Raw genomic sequence first — 10963 nt, 5'->3', positions numbered from 1 at the left:
TTTTATCATGAATAAGCTTAAATACAGTGTAGAGGAGGAAAGTTAGTGTCAGAGCTCTGTCTATATCTGGCTACTGTCACCTCCAGGCCTATAGCAGTCCATCACGGGGCTTGGAGTTTCAGGTGCCAGGGACTACGGCAAGCAGGCCAAAAGGTCAGAGTTCTAGCTTTAAACCTGGGTCTGCAACCAAGCCAGAATAAACCAAAATCCTTAAAGCACTTCCCTGTACATGGATCTGGTAATAAGGCATATGTGCTTAAGTCCTCTATACAGAACATATGATTGTAAAATCAGTATTATGATCACTACATAGAACATAAATTAGCACACCAACTCACATTACAATCTTAGAAGCAAGTTTTCCTTTATGTCATCAGCAATAAATAAACTGTCTATTCAGGAAAGACTGACTTTCCCTAGTTTCTTTCCCCTCACTAAACAAAAACCCTCAACCTAATTAAAAAACACCAATCCAATCCGAGTACTAGGCAGATGTCTGTGACTTGAACTGAAGATACTGGAAAGGTACATAATTAGCAAGCATTATATCAAAAAAAGCAACACAATGGAGTGGTGTGAGAGTCAATGGAACGCTATGTCAGGGCACAAAGACAAGGCTGACACACCAATGCCACAAGCCTACTGTTGTCTTCCTCTCCACCCAGGGTCAGAAATGTCAATGTCTTCAAAGCCCAGACAAGTAAATATGTAAAGGCCATGGTTGTAATAGAAAAGGGAGTCGAGGGATGTGGGGGGGAAGAGGAGAGACTATGGTCCTCAGGGGAGTACACGCCTCACCTAAGGGTGTTCCCATCCAATCGAAACCAAAACAAGTAAAAACAAACCAAACAACCAGAATAATCAATCAAATAAAAATCCTGCACTGTTTAAGTCAAACTACCACATCTGCAGGCTCCTGGCTCAGGCCCCTTGCAGGCCCATGGACACACTTTTCAGCTCCTTACTTCCATCAACAACAGCCACATTTGCCATGTCACTTAAATTATCTCCTGAGCTCCGGTCAGTCGTCCAGTGCCAGTCATAGCAGAGGTAATGTCAGCCTTGACAGAGAACATACAGCCGGTATGGGGTCACTGGGCCCCACATCAGGGACACAATCTCGCTCTTCCCACAGGTGCCGAAGGGCAGGCTTTGCTTGAGATACCAGTGATAGTTTCCAACAGTCCAGAGCTGAACTGCAGGGGAAAATGAAAAGGAGGCCATCAGAGGCAGGGGCCAGAGGACCAGACTTCGTACCACTTGCTAGAGGGGGATGAGGACACCCTTTTCTTTTTCAAATGACCCTTTCTGCTCAGCCTCTTCATTAAGATAATAATATTAACAATAATTGTTAAAGTATAGTTTTTCATGAGGACAAAATATTAAGCCTCAACAAGGTCAGAAGCACACGTGTTCATTTCTGCCTCTACCTTCAAACTTCATGATCATGATGATGGAAGGCTCCTACCATAGGACAGTGCTTTAGTGAGTTGTTTTTTTTTCCATAAAGACTTAGAAAGAAGAAAACTTGGCAATTAGATTAAAAGTATTAAAACACCCAATCCAAGAGCACTAGACTAGCATCACTATGTTGTATTACGCTTAAGATGCTTATTATTTTCTTCCAGGTGTTTTGCATGCAGTTATGTCCAAGGGAGATCAGCATGCAGTTACCCTTAAAAGAACAAGACCAAAACCTGCAGAGTGCAGGAAACAGAAAGAAGTTGGTCAAAGAGTACAAACCTTCAGTTACAAGTTCCAGAGATCTAATGTATAGCGTGGTGACTACAGTTAACAATACTGTATTGTATACTTGAAAGTTGCTACGAGAGTAGATTTAAAATGTTCTCACCGGGCTTCCCTGGTGGTGCAATGGTTAAGAATCCGCCTGCCAATGCAGGGGACATGGGTTCGAGCCCTGGTCCGGGAAGATCCCACATGCCACGGAGCAACTAAGCCCGCCCGTGTGCCACAACTACTGAGCCTGTGCTCTAGAGCCCAAAAGCCACAACTACTGAGCCCGCGTGCCACAACTACCAAAGCCCGCGTGCCTAGAGCCCGTGCTCCACAACAAGAGAAGCCACTGCAATGAGAAGCCCACGCACGGCAAGGAAGAATAGCCCCTGCTCGCCGCAACTAGAGAAAGCCCACACGCAACAACGAAGACCCAACGCAGCCAAAATAAAGTTCTCACCATAACAACAAAAATGGTAATTATGTGAAGTGAAGGATGAGTTAATCAACCTTACTGTGGCAAACATTTCACAGTATATGCATGTATCAAATCATCACATTGTACCTCCTGAATGTACACGTTGCATGTCAATTATATCTCAATAAACCTGGAAAAAAAAGACCTAATCATGTCAAAGCCAACCTTTGTTAAACAGGTGACACACATAAATGAAGATTTTAATTATATTAAGGAATTTCTTTTCTTTAAACATCTCCCTGATCACTAATTCTTAACTCAGCAATCACAGCAAATCCAACCTAGTTCTAGAACAAGGCTACTACAATACTTTGACCTAGCTTTGGGTTAAGTTAGACTACATGCTCATGCTCTGTGAGGACAGATGTTGTGGCTGTTCTTGCAGCAACACTTTTATCCTGAGCACATCACAGGGCCAGCCATTAACACCTGGTTACTCAGTGGTTCTCAACTCTGGCTACACATTAAAAAAATCACCTGGGGACTTTCCTGGTGGCGCAGTGGTTAAGAATCTGCCTGCCAATTCAGGGGACATGGGTTCGAGCCCTGGTCTGGGAAGATCCCACATGTCGCGGAGCAACTAAGCCTGTGCGCCACAACTACTGAGCCTGTGCTCTAGAGCCTGCGAGCCACAACTACTGAAGCCCGTGCGCCTAAAGCCCGTGCTCCACAAGAGAAGCCACCTCAATGAGAAGCCTGCGCACCGCAACGAAGAGTAGCCCTCGCTCGCCGCAACTAGAGACAGTCCGCACACAGCAACGAAGACCCAACGCAGCCAAAAATAAATAAATAAATAAAATTATAAATAAATAAATAAATGTCAGTGTTTACAAAAAAAGAAAATCACCTGGAAGCTTTTTTTTTTTAATTAATACTGATGTATAGTCCCCATTATAATGCACTGAGAGCAACTCTGAGATAAGACATGGATAGCATTTTTTTTTTCTAAAGTTGCAGCCAGGGTTGAGAACTATTGTGTTGAATGAATAAATGAATGAATGAGCTTCTTAATAACATTTCAGTTAGTTCTATTGATTAAAACGTTTGAAAGCCACTCAGAAAATAATCAAGCAAATGAAAAGATTTATGAAAAAAATGTTCAGTGCACTATTGATGACAGTGAAAAATTACAAAACTTTAAACGTCTAACAACATAAGATTTAATAAACTGTAGCATAAATGAATATACAGCAAGTTAAAATGATACAGATAGATATCTGAAATGGAAATAGTTTGTGACACACTGTAAAAGCAAGTTACAAAACTGCAGGTATCATACCTACATATTTAACAAAAATGAGATCACAGCTATACTGAGGTGTATACATAAAATTGGGAAGACAAGAAAATTTAAATAGTGATTATTACTGAGTGACAGAATTACGGAAGAACTTTTTTTCTTCCCATCTTTATTTTCTAATGCTTTCACATGTTACATATACACTGAAAAATACTTATTTACAATTTGATTTACCATTTAAAAGCTACAGAAGATTCTTACTTATATCTAATCTCATTTCTCTTTCACTTCCACAGTATTCCTTTGGCTAGCATTTTGATTTGCTACACTGGTACCATCCATGAAGAGAAAGCACTGATGACTTGTGATGGTTAATTTACATGTCAACTTGGCTAGGCTATGGTGTCTAGTTGTTTGGTCAAACACCAGTCTATATGTTGCTGGGAAGGAATTCTGCAGATGTGATTAACCTTTATAATCGGGTGACTTTAAGTACAGCAGACTATCCTCCATAATGTGGATAGATCTCATCCAAAGAGTTTATAGAGCCTTAAGAGCAAAAACTAAGGCTTCCCAGAGAAAAAGGAATTTTGTCTCAAGGCTGTAACACAGAATCTTGTCCGAGTTTCCAGACTGTGGGCCTGTCCCACAGATTTTGGACTCAAGATTGCAACATCAACTCTTCACTGAATTTCCAACCAGCCAGCTTACCCTGATTCTATTTCTCTAGATACCCTGCCTGATACATAACTGAAATCCCTCCCATCAAAACTAACCACTCCCTCATCTCTACCTACCCCCCTCAGTTATCTTTGATTCCATTATAGGACTAAGTGAAAGGGATAAAGGAAACTCCACGGCCTACTACTTTCAATTACATTTTATGGGGCAGAAGGCTGAGATACTAGAGCTGTCTTACCATAGGTTTTTAGAGTGGAATTTTCTTCCCTCTGAAGGTCTTCCATACTGCAAGCACGGTGGAATCTGCATTCCAGAGAAGGTCATTAACCTAGTAGGGAAAAAAGACCTGTCACTGGCCTTTACGTATTTACTTCAAAATCTTTATGATAGCTAAATTCCCTGCTCTCACAAGTCAAATAATCCCACACTTGAGTTGATCCCTAGCTGTAAATTACTAACCTATGGAGTTATTAAACAAATCTCTGTCATCATATGTAGAGGACTTCAAAAAAATGCATTATGTTTAAATACTTAACCAAATGAAGGTGACATTTTTAGACAATCAGGGAAATTTGAATATGGACGAGGTATTAGGTAATATTAAGGAATTATTACTAATTTTATAAGGTGTGATAATGGAATTGTGCTTATATAAAGAAAAATGTTCTCAACTGTTAGAGAAATGAATATTGAAAATATGATTTTTAAAATTGAAACCCTAGGAAATTTTTACAAAGAGTGTGTGTGTGTGTGTGTGTGTGTGTGTGTGTGTGTATGCGCCAGAGAGTGAAGAATAGATGAAAATAATTTTGCAAAATGCTGGTATATATCTGTTGAAAGTAAGTAATAGGTACATGGGAGTTCATTAAGCTCTTCTCTCAACTTTTAATACATTTAAATTTTTACACAATTAAAAATTACCATGATTTGTTTCTGCTCCAGCAAAGATCCAAATGGTACACAACCTCCTTAAGGTTTAAATGTTAAAAATGACAAGTATCTTTATCACTGGAAGAATTATGCTTTTCTCAAAATGAACAATAAAAACTGACATTTTTATTTCCTTTCTGTGTTTTATCTAGGGTGAGGAAGGAATGCTATTTCTTCCCTGCAAAATCTCCTTAATAAAAACAATTTGGTGTGTAAAAAAAAATTCAGTCATAGGAAGCCACTATTTTTATTACTGTCTACTCTGGGGCTTCTATTTACATAGCCATATCAAATACAAATCTTCTCTATAGCTGTGGAAAGTCCTCTAAATGTGATGGTAAAACAACTCAGGCACCTACCTTAACCTCAACTTTGAGGAAAGGAAGTGTAAAATGTCCATGGAGAAGTCCATTTTTCTCAAAAAACACAACATCCTGCTGATTGGGTTTGTCTTGCATAGATGCAATCAAACTGCCTGAGGGCCTTAAAGCAAACCCAGAGTGTTAGAGCATCCAAAAGCTCATCCAGCTGGCTAAGAGCAAGATGAAATTCAGAGAAACAATTCTTTCAGCAAAAACAAAAAGCCTCCATCCAAGGAAGTTTTAAATCCCATGTTTCCTGGCAAGCAGTCACCCTAGTGTGGGACTGTATCTGCCCAGAGGACATAGTGCCTTTTCCTGATTTGCACGAGGGCTCTATCTGCCCACAAAGACTCACAGATTTAGACTGCACTTGGGTGACTTTTTAAAAGAACCAATAAATTATTTAAACCATTCCCAGTATAATGTCCTATAAAACCATGAACTATTTCTTCAATTATATGACTTCAGCAACTCAGGTAGGTATTTTTAAAGACTTCTCAATCTACTGAAAACACCTTGATCGCCCCATACTGTTTATATTTGTCTCTAGTTTTAATTCAAATACATTTCTCTCTTTGCTCTGTCATCCAATTGCCACTCAAATATTGGTGGGAAACAGATGTCTAAAACCTAGAGACCTAGGTTTTGCCTGTAACAGATGCTACTGAGGCAGGAAATATTTCTTCTATCTATAACCAGGACAGCCATATATCACAAGCAGGTTGTGACCTGCACAATGGTACTAGGCCAACAGGTGAATCGGGCCCAAATCCAGCCCGCGTGTTCCTCAGCAAACAGGTCCCCTTAGTGTGGGAGTTTGTGCAGAGAAAGGAAGCCCTTTCCTAATTTTCACCAAAGCTCTGCTGCCCCACAGAAATTCACAGACTGCAACTTTCCTTCTAAGCACCACTTTCTGTTTTACACAGTGGCTTCATGTAGGCCCTGCCTATAACCTACAAAACGTGTGGGCCTTGGAATGATGAGGTCTGTGAAGCTCAGAATCTACTATTCAAACCACATTCAGACTTCACGGAACTAAAAAAGAAAGATACAGGCTTACAGCCAAATGAGAAAAAGTAATTATCTCTTTGTGTTTTATAAACACCTACATTCAATAGGTACCACCACTCCCACCCTAGTACCAAGAAATTCTCTGGGAAGGAGTTACAAGGTTTCTTCTCCCACTCACTTCCGAGCCAGAGCAGGTCCCACTCCTGCCACAGGCTCACTGGCTGACTGTAAAGCAAACTCCCGGCCCCACACTCTGAACTTTCGAGCCCCTGTGTAGTAGATAGAGGGAGAAAAACAACAATGGCAAAACTTAAAGCATTGTGATAAATGTTGTCAAGTCCGAACTTCCAAACACCTTCCTTATTAATAAAAACTGTCATGGTTTCACAAAGCCAATTAGATGAATCTTGTTAAAAATTCGTATCCAACAGGTAGGAGGCTGGGCCAAATAGCCTCAAAGAACTCTTCTGATTCTTAGCTCTATATTCATTTAACACCTAAACCAGCACATCGTTACCTCATGGGTGTAATGAAAGAAAACCCTCAAAGCAAAAGGAAGAAAAATTTATTTCCATACCTGTCTCTGGGCAAACGACACTCATAGCAAAAAACTCTCCATCACCACGCCAGGTAACTTGTGGTCTATGGTCATCCCAGGGCAAAGCAGACTCGTGCTAAAGAGAGGAAAAAACACAAATGTTACTGGGGGCCTTAAATGGCCCAGAACCAAACAAGCCTCAGGCTATTAAAGTTAAACCTTTTATATAAGGTTTAAGCTATCTAGAAATCGAGTTTCACAGAATCCTCAGGTACCCTTCCAGAAGGGCCCTTAGACCCAGAAATCGAGAGAAAAGAACTTAACAAAGCAAAACAAAATCTTTCTCTGGGCATTAAAAAGTGGCCTCCAAGCATAGCAATGGGGAAAAAGAGCTACAGATCTAGATATTAAAAATAACGAGCTGAGGGCTTCCCTGGTGGCGCAGCGGTTGCGAGTCCGCCTGCCGATGCAGGGGACACGGGTTCGTGCCCCGGTCAGGGAAGATCCCATGTGCCGCGGAGCAGCTAGGCCCGTGAGCCATGGCCGCTGAGCCTGCACGTCCGGAGCCTGTGCTCCGCAAACGGGAGAAGCCACAACAGTGAGAGGTCCACGTACCGCAAAAAATAAATAAATAAAATAACGAGCTGAGGAATCTATCAGGTAACTATACAAGGAAATTTATGTTTGTCTAAATTTAAGCGGGTAGAGTTTCATTCACTGAGTAAACTTCGCAACGCTGCACAGAAGAGTTAAGAAGATGAGAGGAAGGTGGGCAGGGAAGAGCCAGAGGAGATAAAGCCAGCAGCAGTGATGAAAACAAGGACAAGCTCCGCATTCTGCAGCACAGAAAGAAGAAAGGTTTCCAGCGCCACTTGCACCTCCGTCCCGAAAGCCTTGAAGACAGAAGCCAATTCTGTGGGGCTGGGGACAAATGACCACCTGAACATCCATCATCACATTACAGTGATAGGCTAAGTCGGAATGGTGCTAGTGCCACAAGCTGCACAGTAGGGAATACACAGCAGCCTAACAAGATTTATTCTCAATGAAATCGCCCTGTGGTATACACAAACTTCCTCTAGTGAAGGGTTAGGAGACAATATGAGTTACACGGAATGTAGCCAGAAATAAAGTAAGGATGGAAAATGTAACGGCAGTCAGTATATGATTTCATCTATCCTAGAAGGTCAGCTCAGGGAAATTTCCACATATAATATAGACAAAATGCTTCCATTTGCTCTGGCCCGCATCTGGGGATTATCCTCAATTCCTCTCTCTCTCTCTTACCCTACATCTGATCTATTATCAATAAATCCTGTGGCTCTATCTTCAAAATGTATCCAGAAAGAAGGAAAACATAGTTTCATCCAGGAAGGGAAATCAGAAAAAGAAAGACTAATATATACATATGTAGGAAAAGTATAAAAACATGCATGTGAATGATCAACAGTGAATGCAGGGCAGCAGCTCCTTCTGGGGAGGAAGGGGAAGGGTATCAGGAAGGGATACAGAGTGTTTCATTTCTGTCTGTGATGACTTATTTTTTAAAATGAATATTGGTGATAATTATTCTCTATGTGAAAAAAAGAATAACAAAACAACTTGGCAATAGAAAGGAAAAAAAGGATCTTTCTAGGATGACTCATTCCCTAAGGTCTCTAAACAGCTTCAGTTTTACTAGAGCAGAAGAGATCTGTCCATTAACACCCTTTACCTGTGAAACAGAGCAGGACCCTATGGTCCCTCCTCACCCCATGTCCTCAGCCTGCCTTTTTTTTTTTTTTTTTTTTTTTTGCTGTACGCGGCCCTCTCACCGTTGTGGCCTCTCCCGTTGCGGAGCACAGGCTCCAGATGCGCAGGACCAGCGGCCATGGCCCACGGACCTAGCAGCTCCACGGCATGTGGTATCCTCCCGGACCGGGGCACGAACCCATGTCCCCTGCATCGGCAGGCGGACTCCCAACCACTGCGCCACCAGGGAAGCCCTCAGCCTGCCTTTTGTCTGCAGAAAACCTTTAGCCAAACAATAAGTTTAATCAGAGAAGTGAGAAAATGCAGAAACAAAGGAAAACAGTCCAACATGACTACATAATAATAGTTTAGTCATTAAGCACAGTCAAGGACTTTTTTAGTTCCTCCTCAAGGGGTATAGATAATATTCTGAGCCATATCCTTTGAACTGTCTTATAGATACTGAAACCCCCACTGGGTGGAAGAAGTTAACTACATGATGACCAGACTGTGGCCATGACATAAGCTGCCACAAATCCAAGAATTGGCCTCAAAGAAATGGGAACAAGCCGACCCTGGAAGTAAAGACTAACTGTACTTAATAATCAAGATGATGCTGGTCAGACCACCACATCACCAATTTCAAGATGACTCTCAGAGCTGCCTGTACTGTTTCTGCATATAGCCCCCTCCCTCGGCCTATAAAAGCTCTTGCCCACTGGTTGTCAGGGAGGGGAGTCGGCCTTTGCACAAAAATCCGCCCCCAACACTCCCACCCCCCGGTTGCTGGCATCCAGCGGAATAAAGCAAACTTTCCTTTCCACCAACCTTGCCTCTTTATTGGCTTTAGAGCGGCGAGCAGCCGGACCCCACTTTTGGTAACACCTGGACACCTAAGAGCTCCTGGTGTGTAAGCAGAACTTCTATTTGTTCCAAAGAAGGTTCTTTATCCATCATACCAAGCTTACCATTTGCAGCTGAAAGGCGGCTTGCCTGCCTTCTGATCCATGGAACTGCGTCTCCTTCCTGCCCCAGCCAACAGTGATGAACTTGCCTAGGAACAATTGAGTGAGAATATGCAAGACAACCAATAAGCTAAATAAAATAAAAGCAGTTTCATAGCTATTCTTCATGAAGTTGGGTCCTCTGAGACCTCTCAATAAATTGACCAGCAGTCAATATTTTAAAAACCTATGTTCCATATTATATGCTGAAGTGATTTTGAAGACGTTGAAATGCCCTTAGTTTGGAAAGAGCTCTACTGCCATCGTATATAAATTCCCTTGATGAGAGTCAGCAATCCATCCCCACTTTACAAGGAGAACGAAACATGAAGAATCTATGCAATACGTCCACAGATAACAAAACATAAAACTCAAGAAGACAAGAGCTGGGAACAAAATTCCGATTGTAAGTGTTCAATCCACTAAATGTATCCAACCTCCCTGCTAGTGTTGGAGGAGACCACGATTATGGAATTCAACCACTCACAGAGACAGAGACAGAGACCCCCTAGTGACAGAGGCCAAAATTAGAACACAGGGCTTCTGCCTTCCAGGCTGGGCTTCTTTCTAAATTATAATGCTGATCTTACCTGAAATATAAAGTCAGAGTTGCTTGAAATAATGCAGCCTTCTGTTGCTGAAGGTAGGACTTAACATCCACCTATAAGAGGTACTACAGAGATGCCCCTGAAAGCATTGGCCAGATCCAGGACCCAATATTTCCCTCCTATAACTGATGCTGATTCTGACGATGCAGGGCTGTTTATAATTCCTATAAATTATGGGTCAGCATGACCATTTCCTGTCTGCTCTGCTTGGGCACATCCAAGTATTGTAGTACCCCAAAGCATACCTTGCTGCTGTATACAAACAGTAGTGCCTATCCTGGTGCAGACCCCTGGGCTTCTACCCGAAAGTTTCCACAGAGAGATAAAGGGTCAAGGAGCAAAGCAAGACAACTTTTCCAGTGGGATCAGATAATAAGTGGTGGAGTCACAGCAGGAATCAGTAAACTACAGCCTGCATCTGCTTTTACAAATAAACTTGTATTGGAACACACTTCTTTATGTACTGTCTTTTGAGTGTTTTCATACTACATCAGCAAAGTTGAGTGGCTGCGGCTTCCCTGGTGGCGCAGTGGTTGAGAGCCCGCCTGCCGACGCAGGGGACACGGGTTCGTGCCCCGGTCCGGGAAGATCCCACATGCCGCGGAGCGGCTAGGCCCGTGAGCCATGGCCGCTGAGCCTGCGCGTC

The 10963-nt window shown here is 42.2% G+C and overlaps 1 pseudogene; it reads right to left on the bottom strand.

The window, feature by feature from the left end:
- Nucleotides 1–115: 115 nt before the first annotated feature.
- LOC114905561 overlaps nt 116–10963 on the bottom strand; it is a 21449-nt pseudogene continuing 10601 nt past the window's right edge.

The sequence above is a fragment of the Monodon monoceros genome, unplaced genomic scaffold, assembly GCF_005190385.1.
Source record: "Monodon monoceros isolate NGI ecotype Baffin Bay Population unplaced genomic scaffold, NGI_Narwhal_1 Super_Scaffold_22, whole genome shotgun sequence".
NCBI lineage: Eukaryota > Metazoa > Chordata > Mammalia > Artiodactyla > Monodontidae > Monodon > Monodon monoceros.
This window is presented reverse-complemented; position numbering and strand designations above follow the sequence as displayed.